At 43.6% G+C, this 26,337-nt stretch overlaps 1 long non-coding RNA gene across 1 annotated transcript; it reads left to right on the forward strand.

The window, feature by feature from the left end:
• Nucleotides 1-26,337, forward strand: LOC138795532 (uncharacterized). Its single transcript, XR_011363620.1, has 6 exons — nt 1-70; nt 2,071-2,139; nt 8,048-8,160; nt 25,349-25,385; nt 25,864-26,096; nt 26,282-26,337. It is a non-coding gene; the product is annotated as an uncharacterized lncRNA (long non-coding RNA).

Raw genomic sequence — 26,337 nt, forward strand, 5'->3', positions numbered from 1 at the left:
CGCAGAACGTGAAGTAAAAACGCGGGAAATATGCCTGGGCTGTGCGGCTGTGACGGCTGCGTGTTGTGAGGTGTGACAGGATTCTGCTTGAAGAGCGTCTCATCGTGTCAGCCCTCTCCTTGTGGCATTGTTACTGTACTTTTATGTTATTTATGGCGGTGGATAGGACTTACGTGCTGTGTATGGGTGAAGGATATGGGTGTTACTGTAACCCCTAATGACATAGTCAATGTACAGTGCAATGTGTAAGGGCCAGTTCATAAAGAGTAAAAAGCGACAAAATTTTGCCTGCCTCGGTGTCATAGTGTGGGTTTACATTGAGGAATCCGCGCGGAGAAGTTTTAACAAATTCCGTCGCCCGTCCCTGCTCGCGGCTGCGTACAGCTCCGCCTGTCTCATAGACTCAATTCTATGTGTGGGCGACTTCTGCCGTCCGCTGAAAGAATTAACACGCAAATTCTTTCAGCGGACATCGGAATCCGTCTGTGCATAGAATTGAGTCTATAGCACGGGTGGATATGCGCGGGGACAAGCAACAGAATTTGCTGAAACTTCTCTGCGTGGATTACTCAATGTGAACCCACCCATACAGTCTGTCTATGGGAGGGCTGGTAGGCCTCTACTCTCTGTGCCTCTCTGCTCAAAGAATTGACATGTCAATTCTTTGAGCGTGGAGGCGCACAAGCCGTCCCATAGACAGACTGTATGACACTGAGGGAGGCAGGATTCCAACACTTTTACTCCATGTGATCTGGCCTTACAGGGCTTACCCTATTTTCTGGCCTGCTATTGCCTATATTGAGTTTAAGATGTATTAAATATTCTCAGTAGGTAAGTTGGCACTGTTGTTTCAAGAAATGTTTGACACATTAAAAGTTTTGATCAGTCAGGGTCTGAACATTCAGCTGGGAGAAGACTGCGCAAGGTCCTCTCCCACGTGATGAGTCGGACTCATAATTTAAAGGTTAACTCTAACTGTGACAAACACATTTTCTATGCTTACGCTCACTCCTGGATCCATCTACGTTTGGATCTCCCATCGATCGTGGGTCCAGGAACGCTCGTCTGTGTTTTCATCTCTTTGTCACTTTTCCTTCTTCGGCTGGCAGCGTCAGGTGACTGACAGCTTGCTCAGCCAATTAGAACTGAGCAAGCTGTGAGTCATCTGACAAGGTAGCAGAGGAGGGGCCGGTCCTCTGTTAAGACGTCATTGACGCAAGATGCTGCTGGCTGGCTGTCAGTTATGTACTGTATGTATTTTAACACTTGGGGGGGAATTATGGCACATTACACATTAGTTATGTAACTTTGTCATTTGTTTAATTGCCTGAAGAAAAGAAAAATCACTGGAGTTGTCCTTTAGCCACTTGCCTCTTCAGCTTGTTTTGGCCTTAATGCCCAGGGCAATTTTTAAAATCTGACCTGTCTCTCTTTATGTAGTGATAACTCTGGGGTGCTTTTAACTATCGCGGTTATTCTGAGATTGTTTTTTCGTGACATATTCCTCTTTATGTTTGTGGTATACTTTGGTTGATACACTTTGGTAAAAAAACACATTTGCGCAAAATTTTTAAAAATTTAGATTTCTATACTTCTGTACTAAAATTCTCTTTTCCTAAGAAAGATAGTCACATGAACTAATTATTAATGCAACATCTACAACATGTCTGCTTTATGGTGACGTAATTTGGTGAACGTCCTTTTACTTGTTAGGATGTTAGAGGACTTCGAAATTTTGCACCGATCTTTAAAATTTCCATGAAAATTTCAATTCTGATTTTATTAGGGACCAGTTCAGTTCTAAAGTGGATTTGTGGGCCTGTATGTTAGTTACCCCCATAAATCCCTCCACTGTAAAAACTGCACCCCTCAAAGTAGTCAAAGTAACATTTCATAAGTTTAATAACACTTTAGGTGTTTCGCAGAAATTTAAGCAAGTTGGAGGGGAAATTTAAAATGTTCATTTTTCTGGCAGATATTCTATTTTAATTATTTTTTTCCCTCTAACACAGAAAATACTAACTGAGAAATACTACTTACTATTTATTTCCCTTATTCCAATGTTTCTAGAAATCCCCCATATGTGGCCGCAGTGCGTCACCTGACTCAACCACAGGCCGAAGACATGACAGAGACCTGGTGAATTTCGGGGCTTTTTTTATTTCTGTTTTTTTTTTAGCCATTATACTATGTCACAGAGGCATGTGGTGCCAAAATATTTGTGTAAGACAAGTTGAAGTTTCCATCTGTACCATTCTGGGGGACATGTGACACCCCGATAATTTTTTATCAAATTTTTTATGAGGTCGTAAGAATAAAAACACAAGGAGGTGAAGGGGGGATCAGAGGGAGCGGATCTCCCTCTGGCCGCCCCATAGACACTGCAGTCGCCTGGACCGCGGCGCCTATGGGGTTAACTTAAATATATATAAATAAAAATAAATAAACAAACATGTTTGGTATCGCCGCGTGTGTAATCGCCCGAAATATCTATTTAATTCGTGATCCCTCACAGTAAACGGCGTAAGCGCAAAAAAATTCCAAAGTGCAAAATTATGCATTTTTGGTCGCATCAAATCCAGAAAAATTATTTAAAAAAGCGATCAAAAAGTCGCATATGCGCAATCAAGGTACCGATAGAAAGTACAGATTTTGGCGCAAAAAATGACACCTCACACAGCCCCATAGACCAGAGGATAAAAGCGTTATAAGCCTGGTAATAGAGCAATTTTAAGGAACATTTATTTTCTGTAAAATGTTTTATTTTCTTATGAGCCATCAATTAATATAAAAGTTATACAAGTTGCATATCATTGTAATCGTACCGACTTAAACATATATAACATGTCAGGTTTTCCATAGGACACATGGCGTAAAAAACGTTTCACCGCGTATATAATTTTTTTCTGGTTTCGCAGCATATTTTATGCAAAAATTCAGCGTTTCATTGCAAAGTACAATTAGTGACGCAAAAAATAAGGGCTCATGTGGGTCCGTAGATGTAAAAATGCAACTGCTATGGCCTTATATACACAAGGAGGAAAAAACGAAAACGCAAAAACGAAAATTAGCCGGTCTTTAACCCCTTAAGGACAGAGCCAATTTCGATTTTTCCGTTTTCATTTTTTCCTCCTTGTGCATAAAAGGCCATAGCAGTTGCATTTTTCCACCTAGAAACCCACATGAGCCCTTATTTTTTGCGTCACTAATTGTACTTTGCAATGACAGGCTGAATTTTTGCATAAAGTACACTGCGAAACCAGAAAAAAATTCAAAGTGTGGTGAAATTGAAAAAACCCCGCATTTTGTTTATTTGGGGGAAATGTGTTTTTACGCCATTCGCCCTGGGGTAAAACTGACTTGTTATGCACGTTCCTCAAGTCGTTACGATTAAAATGATATGTAACATGTATAACTTATATTGTATCGGATGGCCTGTAAAAAATTCAAACCATTGTCAACAAATATACGTCACTTAAAACCGCTCCATTCCCAGGCTTATAGCGCTTTTATCCTTTGGTCTATGGGGCTGTGTCAGGTGTCATTCTTTGCGCCATGATGTGTTCTTTCTATCGGTACCTTGATTGCGCATATACGACTTTTTGATCGCTTTTTATTACAATTTTTCTGGATTTGATGCGACCAAAAATGCGCAATTTTGCACTTTGGGATTTTTTTGCGCTTACGCCGTTTACCGTACGAGATCAGGAATGTGATTAATTAATAGTTCGGGCGATTACGCACGCGGCGATAGCAAACATGTTTGTTTATTTACTTTTATTTATAACCTGGGAAAAGGGGGGTGATTCAGACTTTTATTAGGGGAGTGGGCTTTTTATTCACAACAACACTTTTCTTATTTTTTTTACATATATACTAGAAGCCCCCCTGGGGGACTTCTAGTATATACACTTTGATCTCTCATTGAGATCTCTGCAGCATAGATATGCTGCAGAGATCCATGAGATTGGCACTCGTTTGCTTTCGGCTGCTGCAGCCGGAAACAAACGAGTGCCGAGACGGGGACGGCGCCATCTTGGAGCGGTCCCCGGCCGGCTTCAGAAACGGAGATCGCTTCTCCGGGATAACATCCCGGAGGAGCGATCTCCGCCACTAGACACCAGGGAGATGCTGGATCCGGTAATCGGATGCAGCTGTCATGTTTGACAGCTGCATCTGATTACTGTATTAGCGGGCACGGCGATCGGACCGTGCCCGCTAATACCTACGGTCCCGGGCTACACGCGGCATCCGGGACCGCCGCGGTTCACAGCTGGGTCGCCGCGCGGCCCCGCTCTGAACGCCCTTACCGGCAATAGGGCGTACCTATACGCCCTTTGTCGTTAAGGGGTTAAGGGGTTGAAAATCATCAACCGCCGGGCGCACATCACTATATGTAATTGTGCTGCATGGCTGATGAATGTGTAAAAAAAAAAAAAAAGAGCTTTATACATACCTGTCCACCCACCCGATATCCTTCTAGCTTCTGCCCGCTCCACGTAGCCACTGCTGGAACTCTAAAGTGACAGGCCGCTCAGTCAAACACTAGCTGCAGCACTGTTCCATCTCAGCCAGTGATTGGCTGGGCAGGCTGTCAGCCCCAGGCGAGTCCATCTTGGTAGTGGAGGCGGGAACGTTTCGTCCGGAATCCAAACCTGCAGTAGGAGAACAGTGGGGGAGCACGTAAAGGTAAGAATAGACTTTTTTTACTATGGGCTGCAATATATGAAAAGTTATATTTTAGTGGTATTCCCCTTTTAACCCCTTTTCAAACATCAGTACAATACTGTCTGCAATTACGGATCCGTATACTACCCATTGATTTATATGGAATGTCCTGAATGTGAGCATTAATTCTTAATGTGAGCATCAATTTGTAGCAGTGTGCATGCTATAAAGAACCACCCATTGCGAAGAGGGGTCTGGCAGTTCTTCTGTGTCGGTGGGGCTAAAGACCATGCATGACTATAAACGATTATCGTTCTGTGTAATTGCAGGCAACAACTGAAAAAATTGTATGTCGTTAATCATCGATTTACATCTAAACCTAAAATCATTGTTAATCGTTTGATAATTGTTCACTAATCGTTCGCTATAATTCCACATTCGTTCGCTCAAGTTCCGTATTTTTTCACTAATCGTTCAGTGTAATTGCACATTGTTTTGCTGGGATCAGATGGAGCAAATGATCATAGTAACAAACACAGTAACAATCGTAACTAGCCACTATCTTTCAGTGTAATATGGTGAACGATGTCAGGTTAGGTTAACGATCAACAATCTTGTTTGCGATCGTTTATCATTAGTCGTCAATCGTTAAAAATCGATTTGTGTAATAGGATCCTTACTGAAGATTAATTAAGCCTGGATAGGACTGGACTTAACCACCCCTGTGCTTGATGTTTACAATTGAAACATCAGCTAGCAGTTAGTAATCTTCCCCGTAAATCACTAAAAATGAATAGGATAATCCCGTAACAAATACCATTAGTCAATTCGGATATATTTAAACAACCCCATCTTTAAATTTAGTGCCCATGCTGTATACCATTAAAAACATTTCCAACACAGGCATATATTATCCACAACAGCTTAAAGCGACTCTGTACCCACAATCTGACCCCCCAAACCACTTGTACCTTCAGATAGCTGCTTTTAATCCAAGATCTGTCCCGCGGTCCGTTTGGCAGGTGATGCAGTTATTGTCATAAAAAATTTATTTTAAAATTGCAGCTCCGTGCCCTACGGGCGTATCTGTGCCCTAACTTTGCACCACCCCTCCGTCCCTCCTCCCCGCCCTCCTCATCATTAGGAATGCTCCAGGCAGATTGCCTATTATTCACCACCTGTGTTACCACAGCACATGTGCTGGATCATTAAGACAGCTGTGCAATGTTCAAACATAATTAACTGTTCCAGTGGCATTCCTAATGATGAAGAGGGTGGGGAGGCGGAGCGGAAGGGGTGGTGCAAAGTTAGGGCACAGATACGCCCGTAGGGCACAGGGCTGCAATAACTGCATCACCTGCCGAATGGACCGCAGGACAGATCTTGGATTAAAAGCAGCTATTCGAAGGTACAAGTGGTTTGGGGGGGTCAGATTGTGGGTACAGAATCGCTTTAATGCCTCGTCAATGTGCCACCCACAGCCCATGAAAAGTATTTTCCAGACACAAATCCCCATGACTATGGTTCACATTTCCTTTCTTGTTAACCATAGCCATGGGGTTCCATCCCTTGCACTTATGCCAAGGAATATGACCATCCGTGGCCCATTTTTTCTAACACATGGTGACTGGACAATAACTCTTTTGAGGGGTTTTCAGATATTATGAGGGTACACAGAGCTTACACAATGGTTCCTGATAGGGTACTTTCTGTGTGACATTTCTTGTGATTTCTTGAGTGGTTTAGAGCTATACGAAGGGTTTTTGATGGGGGTATATATCATAAAGTATTATGTTCTCCGTAATATAAGAAACTTCTAAAGCTACTACCAACAGCTATTCATTGCTAAGAGGCAGGGTACTTTGCCTTAATTCTAGTGTATTCGTCCATGAATGGTTGCCTTTTGGTTTCTGCTGCCTAAAACCCGTAGCAGATATGCAGCTGCTTTTCAGCCACTGTCAGTACTATGTTTGCGCAAAAATGGACGTTATGAAAAACGGCCGTGTTTTTAACGTAGTGTGAACATAGCCTTAGGGTAGAAAATGTACCATGCTTCCCTAGTTGCCCCAAATAAGGGATTGGACAATATCAGGAATGTAATGTAAAGCCTAAGCGTACATAGAAACAGTATAATAATAATAATAAGAGATGAACCATGAGGTCATGATTCTAATTTAATGTTTCTAAATCATAAAATGAATACATTACAAAAACCTTTTCCAGTAAAATTGTCTTGAAGGCAAGATTTATGGTGCTGAATACGCCAATGTTTACTTTAGGTAGGATCAATAATTATTGATTCATTCAATGTCAACGTCATCTTTAAAGTAAAGGCGTTCAATTTGAAGGATTAGTGGAGGGAAATTAAATGTTTTATTAAATAGTTTAATATAAATCTTCTGCCTTGCATTAATAAAATAAATCAATATTCATTGTGAGTTGCCTAATTTTACTTTTATTTAACTCATCCTGTTTGATAGATTTATACGAATGTTTCTAAAATACAGTTTCTATACTGCCACCTAAACATATACATTTAGTGTATGAAAAGTAGGTTGCGCCATCTGTAGCTTCTTTATACCAATGCCAGTGCCTTTTTAACTTTGCATTCCTGCAAGTCAATGCTCTTAGCCAAGTCAGAATCTCATCTAAAAGGGAGAGGTAACCATCTGTAGACAGCTTGTTTAGATTAAAAACAATTTATCGACAACCATATATACACATACATACCATGTACTGTGACGAAGTGCAGGCTGTAAAGCAGTACACAACAAATATGGCATGGCAGTACATCATAATGCAGAAGTCTCCCTACACTTTACATCATACATCAGTCAGATAATAGAGCAAAAAAAGACTAAAAGTCAGACAATAAAGCATTACTGACAGTGATTGGGCATGGAGAGTAAGAAGAAGGGGATAAGGAGCTGTTAATCAAAGGCCCAAAGCATTATTAAGAGACAGTGAAGAAGAAGGGGTCCTCATCTTCATCCAAACTATCCAAAATGGAAGTCTCAGAACAGGCTATGGATCAGCCTGCAGTGGTCTACAGGAGACATGCTCTCCCATGTCAAAATGGAGCACTTTCTGGATAGTCATATAGCATCCTTTAAGGGAACCGATGAAGATGAAGCAGAGTCCTATTGAAGGCCCTGCAAACAGTAGGATCAGTACGCTTGAACACAGGTAGAACTCAGTTATTCCCCCCAGAGTATAGCTTCTGATTTCCCAAGCCTGGCTAAACTCCTTACAGTTCTGGATAAGTACAAAGGCCAAACACTGATCAGAGCAGGCGATAGTCACGTTGTTCATGTACAGTGAGCACTAAACCTTATGGTGATCTGGTACCAGTCTAGTGAACTCTCTGATTTCTCCCCAGGGGTCCGCTGAAGCGCAGAAGCGCGAAACAAGCCTGTTACCCGCACCTAGCTGGCGTCTGCTCTGCAAATGTCCGCACGTATGTAGAAAATAAAGAAGTTGTCTCCAATGGCGGTGAGTGCAGTTTTCCTTTTCTACTTACCAGAGTTCTAATATAAAGACTGCTTTTACACTAGCACCGCCGTGCATACCTCCCGATTGCTGTCTGGTTGCGGCGGGGAGCGGCTCCAGACTGTAGTGCCGACCATATCTCTCTTTGCTTTATTGTGAATTTATGAGAGACTTGGTTAACCTCTTAATGACGCATGACGGGTCTACCCGTCATGCGGCTGTTAAGGGTAAGCAGAGAGGGCTCCCAGCTGGAGCCCTCTCTTCAGCCTACGGTCCCCGGTTGCTATGTGCAGCCTGGGACCACGGGTATTAGCCAGCGCGGGCGATCGCCGCTCACAGCTATTTAACTATTTAAATGCAGCTGTAAAAGCTTACAGCTGCATTTAAATAGTGTTTGGCCCCCTGTCCCTGTCATCTAGTGTGGGGATCCCCCCCCCCTTGCTATGCGATCGCGGAGGGGAGATTCCTTGTACTGAGCCGGCCGGGGCTCAGTGTCGGAATGACGCTGATCCCGGCTCGGCAATCAGTGCATCTGGTCTGCTGCAGACAAGTATAATAGAGCAATAATCTGATGGATTACTGCTCTATTAAATACACAGCATTGATCTCAATGGCAGATCAGTGCTGTGTATATAGAAGTCCCCCAGGGGGCTTCTAATTAGTGTAAGTGAAAAAAAAGTATTTTTATTAATAACAAAAAACCCTTTAAATCACCCTCCTTTTCCCATTTTATATAAAAAAAAATCTATTAAAAAATAAACATATTTGGCATCGCCCCGTGCGCATTCGCCCTAACTATTAAATTATCACATTCCTGATCTCGCACTGTTAACAGCGTAAGCACAAAAACTGTGCATTTTGTTTACATCAAATCCAGTAAAATATAATAAAATGTGATCAAAAAGTTGCATATATGGAAACAAGGTACCAAAAGAAAGAACAGATCCGTGGCACAAAAAATGACACCTCACACAGCCCCATAGACTAAACAATAAAAGCGCTATAAGGATGGGAATAGAGCGATTTTAAACACATTTTGTTTTATTTAAAAGGATTTAATTTTTTAAAAGCCATCACATAATATAAAAGTTATACAAGCTACACCTTGGTAAACATATTGTAGTTCATGTTCTGGAGAGAGATCGGACATCAGTTTTTCAGTTCACATTTTTCCATATTTTGCTGATACAGGGTTGTGATTATGACTTTCCTTCAACATTAGGGGCTTTCTGCCCGACACCACCATCTCCTCCTACAGCTAAGCAGCAAATTAGATATGCCAGATCAACATAAAGTGACCATCACTGTCTAAGGTCCTTCCAGGTTTAAAGTGGAAAACAGCTTTTCAACCATCAAGGTATCTATGGAGAGACAACATCAATAGAAAATTATTGGCAGGAGGTTGGTGGTCTTAGGGGAATAGAGGTTATGACAAGAGTCTGTGATTAACTTATCAATCCTTCCCTTATTACATGTTTTCAGTTTCAGTTCAGTTCAGTATGTGGCAAGTGTGGAGTTTTCTGAATTACAATTAGGTTTAATTTCTAACCCTCCCCCTTGGAACATTGATTCTTCCTATAATTTTTCAGGCTCTTTTTGGTCTATTTCATAAATTCTCTGGTGTTTCAGCTGCACTGGTTAAAATGTTGAAGGGACTGTAGCTGATGCTGTAGTCTCCTTGTTGCCCTTCTTTTTCTCACATGCCTGTTGTCTGCTTTTTAACTGAAAAACAGTGAAATTCAACAAAGTTTTTAAACTTATTCCATGAGCTATGTGCCTCTCTTTGCTCCTAAAGCAATTCAATGTCCAAGATCCTTGGCCAAAGGCAGAGACATAACTACCACTGTAGGAGCCATAGCGGCTGCTATGGGGTCCACCATCTCAGGGGGCATGTGGCTTGCTCCAGCAAAACACTGGGCCCCCTAAGCTGTCATCATTTGCAGCATGTGATGGTCGAGCAGGTCTTCTGGGTTCTGCAAATGTCCCTTTAACTACAAGCACTCCTGACCAGCAATCAAAAGTGTGCTATGGGGCTCAGACATCTCTAGTTATCCCCCTGGCCAGGAGAAACACCATGAGCAAGAGCCTAAGAGCCTTACATGCTGTCCTGTCCAAGAGCTATCAGCAGCAAGCAACCTGACACAGATAAGTACTTGGACATAGTAAAGTAGCCTCAATTTTTTAGGGCTGCGACCCATGCAGGCTTGCAATCACCCCCACTAATTCAGTAAAAAGGGCCAAGAGACCAGGTAAAGGACATACAGTAGAAGAGAGCATAGAACATTCCTGCAACATGCACACATTGTATACCCTAGTTACCACTCTCTAAGGGCAGATTGTCCAGCAGGCTCTCTGCTTCAAACTAGTCCAGGAGTGAAGTCACTTGGTTGTCCGAGACAGGTTAAATGTCTAAGTTTGCCACCAGCTTTTCTCTTATTCGATCAGTGTATGTGTGGTGTCCCACCACAGGTGTTTTTTTTTCTCTCTCCTTTGCACCTCTCAAAAAGCTTCCTCTTTCAGGTTTAAAAGTGGTGATGAAGTAGTCTACGGTTTCACCACTAGATGTCTATATTTTCTATGTCTATGTATTGCACAGGAAGGTCATGGGTTAATGTTTTAAGTGTACCATGTGTTGTTCTTAACTAATAGGAGGTGCTCTCTACTACTATCCTATCTCTTCTCTTCTTTCTTATGCACACACTCATCCCCACCATTCACAGGGAGGGATACAGAAGCCCCTGTAGGAGGAATTACATGGTGGAGGAAGTGCAGTTTTAGTTCTAACCAGATTCTCAGAGAGGGAAGATGCAAAACCTATCATTCCTGCAATGGTTGAGCCAGGGCCCCTGTCAGGGACAACTAGGGTAGTCTAGACACTCACGTGTGGAGATGCACCTTGAGACAACCAGTTCTTTCTCCACTACCACTACGATCAGTATGCAGTGCTAAGCACTTTAAAGAGAGAGGAGTCCAGGAACACCCTAACCCACGCTGAGGACACGTCTACAACGTGCAGGGCAGTATCCTGAACACAAGAGGAATTAGCCTGGATAGGACAAAGCTACTGTAAAGAAGGTCGACGTATCCTATCTCGCAGTGCAGGTAACTGGGACACCCCCGGACACTTAGCTAAGCACAGATAACCGTGGCTGGGGCTTGTAGTACCTTGCACCCTTGTAGCTTGACACTGTAGGGCACAAGGTGGTCAGACACAGTCTAAACACAACTACAAGTAAACTTCTCATTATAGAGTATCTCTCCAAGTTCTGGTAGAGTACACCGCTACACTGGGTTGGGGCTCCTCCGGCAAACTCCTCTACTCTACTCTTCAAGCACCGCTACAACTACCTCTCTTCTACTCTACTCCTTCAGCACCTCCTTAATTACAACGGGGGAGATTTATCAAACATGGTGGGAAGTGAAACTGGCTCAGTTGCCCATAACAACCTATCAGATTCCACCTTTTATTTCTTACAGACTGATTGAGGGGCAACTGAGCCAGTTTCACTTTACACCATGTTGGATAAATCTCCCCCAACAAGTTTAAAGGAGAAGTCCAGTGAAATTTTTATTAAAGTATTGTATTGCCCCCCAAAAGTTATACAAATCCCCAATATACACTCATTACGGGAAATGCTTATAAAGTGCTTTTATCCCTGCACTTACTACTGCATCAGGGCTTCACTTCCTGGATAAAATGGTGATGTCACGACCCGACTCCCAGAGCTGTACGGGCAGTGGCTGCTGGAGAGGAGAATGGCAAAAATGTGCGCAATCAAGGTACCAATAGAAAGTACAGATAATGGCGCAAAAAAAAGACACCTCACAAAGCCCCATAGACCAAAGGATAAAAGCGCTATAAGCATGGGAATGGAGCGATTTTAAGGAACATATTTTTTAAAAAAGGTCGAAATTGGTCCGGTTTTTAAGGGGTTAATAGGACAAAAGGAGCATATCCAGGGTCTGTTCTTTGACTTTTAGTACTGCTAAAAATTGTGTCCAAAGTAGTTTGCCTCTCGTGTTTTTTTCTGCAAGTTTTATAGTAGCCCAGCCTCTTGCTTTTACAATCACATTTTAAGTTGTTCCTAACAACTACCCAGGAAAACATCTCTTGTGCTGTGACATCTTGGTCAACATTCCTCTTCCCCACTGTCAAGCTCTGTTGACTTCTGAAGCTAAGGTAACTCTTGTTGTCAGCTCATGATCTTCAATACCTCCACATCCTCTTCATCCACTTCCAAACCCAGAGCGACAATTTCCTGTTTGTTGTCATGTTGCTGATGTGCTATAGAAACATCTGCATCATGTATGACAGCAGGCTACAAAGGTCTCAAAGCAGAATTAAGCATGTGAATGGAAATGTCATTTGATGCATTCACAATCAGCCTCACACAGTCCAAAAAGAGAAAAAATTGTTTACAAAACTCTTTAAATGTCATTTTTTTTTGTCTGCTTCAAAGTGCTTTGCAAAACATTTGGTCTATGGGTTGAAGCATGGTTGGTCTATGGGTTGAAGCATGGTGTTTGGAGAAACAAATTAAACAGTGAATTAACTAAACTTGGCCTCCAGTGATTCTGACTGGGGTTGATGCAGACTGCAGTGAACCCTTGTGCTTGGGTCCCCCATAGCCTAATCTTACCGCCACCATCCTTTCCTATATAAGTGATTAAAGGGCAGTTTTATTCAGTGACTCACAAGGGGGAACTTCTGTGTCATTTAAAGGTGAGGATTTCTCAAATTTGAATTGTTTACTTTTTCGTCACGTCATGATGGCCCTGGCCGCTTTTACCGGCCATAAATCATCTCCGCAAAATCTGACGGTCATACACTACTCACAAAAAGTTAGTAATATTTGGCGTGAGGGTGAATGCAATGGTTTTTTCCTAATCTCAAACACTTGCAACAGAAACCAACAACAGTGGTGGGTATACCCCTAGAAAAAGCCAATGTCTCATTAGTGCGCCCTTCTGCATCAATTACAGCTTGACAACAACGTCTCATGCAGTTTACGAGTCAACTATGCTGGATGATGGACCAGGGGCCTCAGGGCTGTTCACTGATGAAGGTCGATTCTAGGGCTGGGCGGTATACCGCAAAAATACCGATACCTTCACTGGCGTCGGTTAACCGACCTCAACTCCGCCAGGACGGTATCTGCGGTATTTCCCCCCCCACACCCGGCGGCCGCATGCTCTGGTGCAGGGAGAGAGAGGTGAAGGCTGGAAAGCTGATGCTCCGATTCACCTCCCGATCCCGAGCCAGGACGCACATATACTGCATTAGGGCAAGGGATGGAAGATTCTGCTGCGGGGGGCTGAAGAGGAAGGCTGGAGATGTGACAATCTGCACACAGACGGCAGCTCCCCCTCCAGTGTGTGCTCAGCGCTGCTGCTGCCGGGCGGCTCACTTCTAACTTCTCTGGAAGCTGCACGGTGTGCCCTGCCCCCCTCTCCGGCATATATAGTTGGGGTCAGGTATGGGTCGGCACCTCCATGCTTCACTGGCCACAGCACTCTGTCCCCGCACAGGAATTCTAGGAGCCCCGTTATGTTTTGTCAGTGCTGGAAGCAGCCGTGTGTGACGCTCTGCCCAGGACACAGATATATGTGCTACAGCACTGAGTGACAGGGGCCGAGGATTCCTGTGCGGGAGAGAGAGAGAGCGGTGCCCGGGGAAACATGGAGGCGCCGACCTATACCTGACCCCTGCAGCCACTCAGTGACTGGAGATAGTCCTATCTATCTATCTCCTATCTATCTATCTATCTCCTATCTATCTGTCTATACATACATACACACATACACACACACATATATATATATATATATATATATATATATATATATATATATATGATGGATATATAGATATATACATAGATAAAGCAAACAATATAGGCAGCACACTAAATGAAATGTGGAGGCCACCAGTTGAATACCAAGTCAGCTAGTAAAAGCACTCTGATGGTGATATAAACGTGAATTTATTACGTATAACAATGTGCAGCAAACTTCACAAGTAATATACGATGTTTTGTCGTCTCCTACGCCATTTTCAAGTGGCACTTGAAAATGGTGTAGGAGACGCCAAAACGTTGTGTATTACTTGTGAAGTTTGCTGCACATTGTTATATGGAATAAATTCACGTTTGTATCACCATCAGAAAATTGGGTTTTCAAAAGGGGTGTGGCTTTTAAAAGGGGCGTGCCATAATTATCGATCAATTTATCGTTACCGTGGCTACATGTACGATAAATTGCGATATTGATTTAGGCCATTATCGCCCAGCCCTAGTCGATTCACACTGAGTAGAAATGATCACCGCCAACAATGGTGGAGATGCCAAGATGAGAGCTATGCATCAGCCACTGTGGCCTTTGTTGGTGGTGTTACAGTGTAGGCAGGTGTGTATGGTCAATACAGAACTGCTCTACATCTTGTGAAAAGTACATTGACAGGTCTATACTACTTGAATAACATCAGTAATCCAGTCATTGTGCCTCTGCATAAACCTAATTTCATCTTCATGGATGACAATGCTCCAGCTTATTGGTATAAACATCATTGGTGGCATGCCATTGGATAGGAGTGGGATGCCATGGGATGGGAGTGAGATGCCATTCCTCAGCAGACAATAAGTTGACTTGTGAACAGCATTGTTAAGCTGTAATTGATGCTCAAGAGCACCTGACAAGTTATTGAGACATTGACATGTTTGGTTGGGGTATACACAGCACTCTTGTTGTCTTTTGTTTCAATACATTTTAACCCCTTAGGGACCAAGCCTGTTTGGGCCTTAATGACCAGGCTCATTTTTCAAAATCTGACCTGTCTCACTTTATGCGCTTATAGCTCAGTGATGCTTTAACGTATGCTAGCGATTCTGAGATAGTTTTTTTGTAACATATGGTACTTTATGTTAGTGGCTAAATTTGGTCACTGTCATGTGTGTTTTTTGTGAAAAATATCAAAATATAATGAAAAACTTGAAAATTTTGCACTTTACGAACTTTGAAATTCTGTGCTTCTAAAAAAAAAAAGGCACATGATATAAATTGGTTAGTAAGTCACATTATGAATATGTCCTCTTTATTCTGGCTTCATTTCGTAAACATATTTCACTTTTTTAGGGTGTTACGGGGCTTAGAAATGTATCAGCAGATTATCAAATTTTCATGAAATTTCCAAAACTGATTTTTTTTTAGGGACCAGTTCTTTTTTAAAGTTGATTTAGGAGGCTTGTATACTGAAAACCCCCATAAGTGACCCCATTTTGGAAACTAGACACCTTAAAGAATTAATCTAGGGGTATAATGAGCATTTTAACCCTACAGGGGCTGGAGGAAAGTATTCACAATTAGGCCGGAAAAAAATGGAAAATAGAAATTTTCCAATAATATATTTGTTAAGATTAAAGTATTTCATTTTCATAATAAACATGAGAGAAAATGCACCCCAAATTTTGTAACGCAGGTTCTTCTGAGTACAATGGTACCCCATATATGGGCGTAAACCACTGTATGGGCACACAGCGGGGCTCAGAAGGGAAGGAGCGCCTATTACCATTTCCAGTTCAGTTTTTCCTGAAGAAGTTTGAGTGCCAGGTGCGTTTGCAGAGCCCCTGTAGTGTCAGCAGAATAGAACCCCCCCAAAAGTCAACCCATTTTGGAAAGTGCACCCCTCAAAGAATTCATCTTGGGGTGTGGTGACCATTTTGACCCCACAGGTATTAGAGGAACGTATTCAAAAGAAGACAGTAAAAATGAAAAAATAGATTTTTTCCAATAACATGTTTGTTTAGTTTGAAATTTCTCAATTTCACGAGAAACAGGGGAGAAAACTTACCCCACTATATGTAACGCAGGTTCTGCTGAGTAGAACGGTACCCCATATGTGGGCATAAACCACTGTGTGGGCACACAGCAGGGCTCAGAAGGGAGGGAGCGCCAAGTATTTTCAGTGCATGATTTTTCTGAAGAAGTTTCTGAGCGCCAGGTGCGTTGGCAGTGCCCCTGTAATGTCTACAGAATAGAACCCCCCCCCCCCAAAGTCACCCCATTTTGGAAAGTACACCCCTCAAGGAATTCATCTTGGGGTGTGGTGAGCATTTTGACCCCACAGGTATTGGAGGAAAGAATTCAAAACTAGACCGTAAAAATGAAAAAAATTGAATTTTTCCAATAACATGTTTGTTTAGTTTGAAATTTCTCAATTTCACTAGGAACAGGGGAGAAAAAGCACCCCAAAATTTGTAACGGAGGTTCTCCTGAGTACAATGGTACCCCATATGTGGGCATAAACCACTGTATGGGCACACAGCAGGGCTCAGAAGAGGAGTGTCATTTTAGTTACAGGCGATATGTGGGTGTTTACTGGTTATCTGGGGTGGTAATAGACAATCTCGGGGTGTTTACTGGCTATCTGAGGTGGCAACAGGCAATCTGGTGGGGTTATGGGCAATCTGGGGTGGTTACGAGCAGTCTGTGCCAATCTGGGGTGGTTACGGTCAATCTGGGGTGGTCACAGGCAATCTGGGGTGGTTACGGGCAATCTGGGGTGTTTACTGGCTGTATGGGGTGGTTATGGGCAATCTTGGGGTGTTTACTGGCTATCTAGGGGTGGTTACTGGCTATCTGGGGTGGTGACGGGCAATCTGTTCGTGTTCACTGACTATCTTGGGTTGCAACAGGCAATCTGGGGTGGTGACGGGAAATCTGGGGTGGTTGCAAACAATCTGTGGTGATTACAGGCAATTTGGGGTAGTTACAGGCAGTCTGTGGCAATCTGGGGTGGTTACGGGCTGTCTGGAATGGTTATGGGCTATCGGGGGATACGGGCAATCTGGGGAGATTACGGGCGATCTGGGGAGATTACGGGCAATCTGGGGTAGTGACGGGCAATCTGGGGTGGTGACGGGCAATCTGGGGTGGTGACGGGCTGTCTGGGATGGTTATGGGCTGTCTGGGATGGTTATGGGCTGTCTGGGATGGTTATGGGCTGTCTGGGATGGTTATGGGCTGTCTGGGGTGGATACTGACAATCTGGGGAGATTACAGGTAATCTAGGGTGGTTACAGGCAATCTGGGGTGGTTACGGGCAATCTGGGGTGGTTACAGGTAATCTGGGGTGGTTACAGGTAATCTGGGGTGGTTACAAGTAATCCAGGGTGGTTACGGGTAATCCAGGGCACTTGACTTTGGTGACAGGCGTAAAAAAGTGCCGGCACCATTTGGAACAAGCGATCAGTGGTATATAGTATATACTGCTGATCACTTGTACTGGGACCACACCGGGTGGTCACCAATCATTGCCCCATGCTCTCCGCCACCTCCGGTGGTGGAGAGAATGAAGCTTGGATCATTTTTAGGAATCCATCACTGTGAACAGAGTCTGTTCACAGTGATGGCGCCGGCCATCTTGGATCAAATGGCCGCCCAGGGAGGGGAGGGTCAGTGGCCAGGTCACTAGGGTTAATTCTGGGGACAGGGCGGGGGACATGTTCTCATCTCCTCTCGCTGTGGATTCACGGTGAGAAGAGATGAAAGCGTTCAGCTGCGCTGGCAATGCCCGTTACCGGTGGCCGCCGTTATACTGATAATAACGGCGATCGCCGGTGAGGGGACTTGCTGGGACTGACCCCACACTCTGCCCCAACCCCTCAGTGACCTCCGGTAGCTGAGAGGAGGGGGCTGCGGGCATTACCGGCGCCACTGCACTATTCTGCACCATCGCCATAAAGAGCTGATGGCAGCAGAATAGAGCCTATTAGTGATCGCCGTAAAAATCCGTATCGGCGGTCACTTATAACATAATACATGTATTCTCTGGGTCACTACGGTTACGGCGATACCACATTTGTATAGTTTTTTTTAACTATTACCGCTTTGGCGCAATAGAAACTATCTTCCTAGCAAAAACCCACAATAACTGTCGCCGCATTGCAAGATCCATAGCGTTCTCATCTTTTGCGTGACAGAGCTGGTTTTGGGCTTATATTATGCGGGAAGATCTGTAGTTTCTATTGATACCAAGTTTTATATGTATATGACTTTTTGATCTCTTTTATGACGTATTTTCTAAAGCAGATTGATAAAATACAGTTATTCTGGTACTGTTTTTTTATTTATTTCTTTACAGTGTGTGTCGTGCGATATAACAATTGATACTGTTTTATAGATTGGGTCGTTACGGACGTAGCAATACCAAATATGTATAGGATTTGTGTTTTTGATCACTTTTATGTAATGTTTTATAGTGTATGGGGAATGTAATGCATCTTTATTATTGGGGGGGGGCTGTGTTGTGTTTGGTGCACACTTTTTTCCCTTTTTTTTACTTTTACACTAGTGTACATTACTGTACACTAGTGTAAAATACTTTGATCATTGATACAATACATTGCAGTACCTGATGTACTGCAATGTATTGTATCATGCCTCATGCTGACAGGCAATAGCCACAGCCACCCCTGTCAGCATCAGGCATCTCCATGGAGACCCCGGGGACCTTCATTAGGACCCCGGGATCACCATGGAGACATCGGGACCCCGGACGGCGCCGCGGGACATCGCGATCATGTAAGTGGACCTGCGTCACCGTCTGGGATCCACCGGGACCCGTTAAAGCCCATTTAACGGGTTAAACTGCCCGGAGCAGAGAATCCTCCGCTTCGGGCAGTTACAGAAGGGTGTCAGCGGTCACACTGACCGCTGATCACCCGTCCTGCAGCCGCCGCCGGGCGGTAATTTATTCCGATGCGCCCGCCGTTAAAAGGCGTACGCATCGGTAAAGCCCATTAGTGGCCGCCGTGAAAAGGCAGCATGGCGGTCACTAAGGGGTTAAGATGAGGAAATCAACATTGCATGCTTCTACTTTAATGCTCTATTTTTTATGTTTGAAATACATTTTATCCACAAGCCAAATATATGGGAACCTAGAATATGTGTCCTGGATTCCTGGGAGGGTCCTTTAGCACAGACGTGAGGGGCCCTGATGTCTGTGCTTTACTGCTTTCTGAGCTGCTGTCTCCACTCCCTGGGCCGCTGTGTACCTGAACCGAACCAGCACAGGCTATATGTCTACCCCTGAATGCCTTAGGGCCCTATTACATGGGGAAATTATCTGCCCAGTCAGGCAGAATCTGGCATCTGAATCTCACTGCATGTTAAAGTTAAGGACGCCTGTTATACTTACCTCTCCAGGCTCCCATGTCCTCCTGGCTTGTTTCTGGGATTCCAAGCTCACCCCAGCCACCTCCAGCACTTCTGATCTGGCAGTAGCAATTGCAGGAGCAGCTCACAATTGTTGGTACATACCAAGTATTATTGGCTGAGTGTTAGGCTGGGGAGACACAGACAAGACAGTGAGCCCTGAACTTGCCCCAACCAATGACCCTATCTACTTGCCACGGACGACCCTAAACGGTCACGGACAACCACGGAGTCGGTCCCTACACTGATTAGGTGAACACACAAACGTAGACAGACAAACAAAACACAATGGAGGATAGTCAGCTAACAGAGTCAAAAACCAAACGGACAACACAGTACAAAATCAGAAAGAGACCGGATAGTGAAATGTCAAGCAAGAGGTCAGAACACGGGCAGAGCAAAAGCAAGGGTATTAGGACAGGGAACGCTGGGAAGGAAGCAGGGGAGCTAGGACTAGTAACAACTAATAGCCAGCTCTGAATGCTGGGCTTACCTACTATTTATACAGGATCAGGAACTCAGTCCAGCAGCTGATTGAACCAGCCTCTGATCCTCCACACAGCTCACCTGCACAGCAGCAGGTAACCCTCAAGCTGCCAAGGCACAAGAAGCAAGACGGGTGGGGCTGAACAAACCCAAAATAAACCTGTGTTCAGACAGGATTCTGGAATGCAGCAACTCAGCGCCTTCTCGGCCGCACAGCTCGAACCGAGGAACACCAGCACACAGTCCTGACAGTACCCCCCCTCTTATGAGGGGACTCCGGACCCTCTTTCAAAGGACTCGGCTTAGAGGGATTGCGAGCATGGAACTGGCGTATGAGACGAGTAGCATGAATATCTTTGCTCGCCACCCAAGTTCGCTCTTCTGGGCCGAACCCCTTCCAATGGATGAGGTATTGGACAGAGTTCTGCACCCGGTGAGAGTCCAGAATCTTTTCCACTTCAAACTCAAGATCCCCCTGAACGACCAGAGGGGCAGGGGGAGTAGATGGCAACACCGGAGTAACATACATCTTTAATCAAGATTTGTGAAACACATTATGAATGCTCATGGTTCTTGGCAGTTGTAACCTGAAAGAAACAGGGTTAATGATTTCATTAATGGCATATGGACCAATATATTTAGGTGCTAGCTTTCCGGACGGAACCCTAAGCTTCAAGTTTTTGGTGGAAAGCCACACTTTGTCACCCACACAATACTCTGGACCAGATATGCGTCTTTTGTTGGTTTGTCTTTTAGAAGATTTTTTGGGCTTTAACCAAGCTCTCAAGAGCTCGAGCCCGGACTGTGCACAGTCTACTATAGGTCTTTTCAGCTGACAGGTTAACAGATTCAGAAGCATGCGCAGATGAATACCTTGGATGAAAACCATAATTACAGAAAAACGGCAACATTTTGATTGATTTCCCCTATTATTGAGGGCTGATTCCGCCAAGGACAAATACTCCTTCCATTTGTCCTGGGCACCAGAAACAAAGCATCTGAGAAATTGTTCCAATGACTGGTTCACTCTTTCAGTCTGCCCATTGCTCTGAGGGTGAAAGGCAGATAAAAATGATAATGAAGTGCCCAATCGACCACAGAACTTCCTCCAGAACTTAGACACAAACTGCACCCCTCTATCAGACACAATGTTCTCTGGCACCCCATGTAGCCGTAGAATATGATTGATAAACAAAGATGCTAAACTACGTGCATTAGGGAGTTTCTTAAGGGGAATGAGATGGCACATTTTGGAGAATCTATCAACAACAACCCAGATGACAGTTTTTCCTTTTGACGGCGGCAAGTCAGTGATGAAGTCCATTGAAAGGTGGGTCCAAGGTCTCTCAGGTAAAGGTAGAGGATGTAGAAGACCTTCGGGTAATCTGCGAGGGACCTTGGACCTGGCACAGACCTCACAGGCCTCAACAAACAGTTTAACATCTCTGGCCCAAGTAGGCCACCAATAACAACATGAGAGCAAATGCTTTGTGCCAGCAATGCCCGGGTGACCTGCTAATACAGAACAATGGGTCTCTTCAAAAACCTTGAGTCTAAGATTAGGAGGTACAAAGAGTTTCCCATCTGGAGTATTCCTGGGTGCTACTGTGAGTTTACCACCTGAGCTGCAAGTTCAGGTTGGAGAGTGGCAATGACCACTCCTGGTGTTAAAATAGTCTCAGGTTCTTCCCTGGGGGCACTGCTGACATCAAAGCTGCGAGACAGTGCATCAGCTCGGACATTTTTAGAACCAGGACGAAAGGTAATCTCAAAATTAAACCGGGTAAAGAATAATGCCCACCTGGCTTGCCGGGGGGTAAGGCGTTTAGCCTTGTCCAGGTATAATAGGTTCTTATGGTCAGTTAAAACCTTAATCTTATGCTTAGCCCCTTCAAGAAAATGTCTCCATTCATCATAGGCCCACTTAATGGCCAGTAGTTCTCTGTTGCCAATGTCATAATTACACTCTGTTTTAGAGAATTTTCTTGAAAAGTAGGCTACAGGGCTTAAGTTAGTCAGTGTCACAGGACCCTGTGAGAGAACTGCTCCAACCCCTACCTCCGAAGCATCCACCTCAATGATAAATGGTTGCTCAGGATCAGGCTGAATAAGCATTGGAGCTTCAGAGAAACACCTCTTCAACTGTCCAAATGCCTGTACGCTTCGGGGCTCCAGTTCACCAGATCTGCCCCTTTTCTGGTCAAATCAGTTAATGGCTTAGCAATGACAGAGAACCCCTTAATAAATTTTCTATAGTAATTGGCAAACCCCAGAAACCATTGCAGGGCCTTGAGATTAGTTGGGCGTTCCCATTTCTCAATAGCGGTCACTTTAAGGGGGTCCATACAAAAAGAGTTAGGGGTGATAATATAACCAAGAAAAGAGACTTTCTGGATCCCGAACTGGCACTTGGACAATTTAGCGTAGAGGTGATTCTGTCGGAGTAACTCCAATACCTTACGGACATGACAAACATGAGAGGACCAATCTGGTGAAAAAATTAAGATGTCATCCAGGTATACTACCAGGTACTGACCAAGATATTTACGAAAGACATCATTTACAAAGTGCTGAAAAACTGCCGGCGCGTTACTTAACCCAAAGGGCATGACTAGGTATTCAAAATGCCCTTCAGGGGTATTGAAGGCAGTTTTCCATTCATCCCCTTCTCTTATTCGAATCAGATTGTAGGCCCCACGAAGATCAATCTTGGAGAACCACTGAGCACCCACAATCTGATTAAACAGATCCAGAATAAGAGGAAGGGGGTGCTGGTTCTTAATGGTGATCTTATTAAGTTCACGGTAATCTATGCAGGGTCTAAGTGCCCCATCTTTCTTCCCCACAAAAAAGAAACCAGCACCTAATGGAGAGCAAGAGGGACGAATATGACCTTTGCGAAGACTATCCTGGATGTATTCTCGCATTGGCCTCCATCTCGGGTCTGGACAAATTAAAAATTCTCCCCTTAGGATACTTGGGCCCTGGAATCAAATCAATAGCACAATCGTACGGACGGTGCGGTGGCAGAACTTCCACAGATTTCTCATCAAACACATCGGCAAAGTCAGCTAAAAACTCAGGAATCTCTCCCTCCATAGCAGAGCAGTCTGTGACATTTAATGCAATACAGTGAGAAGAACACTTAGGACCCCATTTATTCAACTCCTTAGTGGACCAATCAAACACAGGATTATGTTGTTCCAACCAGGGCAAACCCAAAATTATGTCAGAAGACAATTATCCATGACCAGAAAATTAAGAATCTCCTTGTGTACTGACCCAACCTGCACCTCCATAGAAGGAGTAATGTACCTGACTTTACCCTGGGCCAGGGGTGTAAAATCAGCACCAGTAATAGTCAACGGACATCTAAGCTAAAGTGGGCATATTCCTAGAGCTGACCAGAATGCAGGGTTAATGAAGTTGGCCGAGGCCCCCCGAATCCACATTAGCGTAACCAGAAACAGATTTGTCCCCCAAAAACAAAGAAATAGGCAACATTAATTTTTTTTTTCTTTTCAAGAGGTACCTGGGCACCTGAGTGACCCCCGAGATTATGTTGTAGGCGGTAGGCCCGTCTAATATTGGCATCCGCAACCCCGAGTTGCATGGGTTCATCTTGCAATCGGGGAACAGAAGGACTTAACTTAGGAGTAGAAACTGAAGAGGAAAGGGTTTTAGAAGATTCAGGGGTGTCTTTCTCTCTGCGTCTGTCTCTGAGTCGCCTGTCCACCCGTATGGCTAATGTCATAGTCCCCTACCAATAGATCTTTAAGCTGATCCGACAACCCCATCCGGAACTGGCAACGCAGAGCTGGATCGTTCCAGCCGGATGGTACACACCACTGCCGGAACTCAGCACATTATTCTTCTACAGGTCTCTTACCCTGTCTCAGAGAAGTAAGCTGATGCTCTGCTACTGCTGCCTGGTCTGGGTCATCATATAATAGCCCTAGGGCAGCAAAAAATTGATCGGTCGCGGACAACCATGGAGTCGGTCCCTACACTGAGTAGGTGAACACACAAACGTAGACAGACAAACAAAACACAATGGAGAATAGTCAGCTAACAGAGTCAAAAACCAAACGGACAACGCAGTACAAAATCAGAAAGAGAGCGGATAGTCAAATGTCAAGCAAGAGGTCAGAACACGGGCAGAGCAAAAGCAAGGGTATTTGGGACAGGGAACGCTGGGAAAGGAGCAGGGGAGCTAGGACTAGTAACAACTAATGGCCAGCTCTGAATGCTGGGCTTACCTACTATTTATACAGGATCAGGAACTCAGTCCAGCAGCTGATTGAACCAGCCTCTGATCCTCCACACAGCTCACCTGCACAGCAGCAGGTAACCCTCAAGCTGCCAAGGCACAAGAAGCAAGACGGGTGGGGCTGAACAAACCCAAAATAAACCTGTGTTCAGACAGGATTCTGGAATGCAGCAACTCAGCGCCTTCTCGGACACACAGCTCGAACCGAGGAACGCCAGCACACAGTCCTGACACTGAGGCTAGCACTTTGCAAGTCACCAATAATTGCAGCCTACACTTGGACTTGCCACTGATCAAAGCAGCGAGTTCAGGTCCAACTTACAATTAAGGAAACCAAGAGGTGGATGTGTTCAATAGCGTTGTAAGTGCTGTTTGAACAAGTGAGATAACATTGCTCCCCTTGTTTAATCAGCCACCTATTTAGGGTGAACCCACATTGAGCCTCCCCTAATGTCTAATTCAATGCATATTAGCAATAGCATATTAGCCCTCCCTATGTGTCTTCCTGTCTTGGGAGTGACAGCCCGCTCAGCCAATCACTGGCCATGGCGCTGTCCCATCTCAGTCTTTGATTGGCTGAGCAGGCTGTCACTCCTGAGATGTGTTTGTTTAGGAAGTTAAGATAAGCATAGGCTTTTTATTCTTGCCTAACACCAAACATCAAAAAGCATCTTTTTTTTTTTTAAACGTACACAAAAATGTGGTCACCTACATTTTTGTGTACATTAAAAACACTGATTTGTTTTAATCTTTTTTTATATTATCAGTCAATGGAAAAACGAATCAAAATGGATGCACACAAATATATCCCATCCGTCATCTTTCATCTATAAAAAAAAAAAAAAAAAAAACTTGGATGAAAAAACATAGTGTGAACCCAGCCTAGGTAAAACGTGTAAAAAAAAAAAAAAAAGTAATTTCCTGGACTTGAATAGGAGGCTGGTAAAAAGACTACCCCCCTCCACACACACACTTTCCAATGTTTGAAGAATCCAAGGCCTATCATGTTCCTAGACCAAGGCACCTTGGCAATCTTTGAAATGATCCCCAAAGAGTGCAGTGCAATAGTGTGTGTCAACTGTATATACTGAGGAAAGATACAATAAAGATCAATAAATATGATTGAATAGTATTAGATCGGATTTCCTAAATGAAAAATGCCACTATTTTATGGTCAGATATCCACTGTCATAACCAACCAATGTCCTTCATCCGTTTTTTTAGATCTGTGATATTTCTGGGCCCATACACCTGTAGCCAGGTAACCTTTACACTATCCATGTATTATGCTTCAAGTATTTTATCCTAAAAAAAAACATTGTCAGCAAAAAATAATCATAAAAGTAAGATAAACATAAATGTATTGGTAAGTCTTACTTTTGCTGCTCCTAATGTCACAACTTTTGTATAGTTTCCTTCTATACTCCTAGTTGTCTTATTCTGCAGGGCGAACATTCCTGGCTAATTAGAAGAAACACTACATCATTGTTAAATAAAACTGTACCCAGGATTACCCTAATTTCCATATGCAGATTTATCTGCACTGACAGCCCTCTCTTTCTTTTCCTTCTCCCTCTCAGTGTCTCTCCCCATATCTTTGGGCATTGCATTGAGACTGCTTCCAGTAGCTTACCTTCCTAATATGCACACAATCAAATAATGGTAAAGACAATGGACAACTGCTGCGACTGCTTTTAAAAACATTCTGCATTTGTTTACCTGATTTTTAACTTCTTCAGCCTGTGGAGCAGTCGGCTACAGATGTAAAGAGGAAAACATCATGCAGGGACTAACAGCTGTTTCTGAATGAACACTACAGAAAATGGAAAAAATCACAATGTGAAGGAAAAGCTGTATCTTTATCTGGGTAAACATAAATTTTGTTCTGAAAAATGAACGTTCCCAGCTTTGGACTTAACCGATGACCTAAGAAATCACATGAGATCATTAGACTTCTTTTACTGTATTAAAGGTAAGCACATGCATTTCATGTTTTATGTATAATGTAAAAAATTTTTAAATATTTGTTATAAAGCTTTAGGTTATGGGAAGAACATATTTGTTTGTATTGTAATTATAGATGTCCATATATGTTTACAACACACAGAAGTCACAGTTGCTGTCTTGTAAATTAGCTTTGATTTTTTTAATTATTAGGTGATTTGAATGGACTTCGCTGGTTGCACGAATAATTTTTGAATGAAAATATTTAC

The sequence above is a fragment of the Dendropsophus ebraccatus genome, chromosome 6, assembly GCF_027789765.1.
Source record: "Dendropsophus ebraccatus isolate aDenEbr1 chromosome 6, aDenEbr1.pat, whole genome shotgun sequence".
NCBI lineage: Eukaryota > Metazoa > Chordata > Amphibia > Anura > Hylidae > Dendropsophus > Dendropsophus ebraccatus.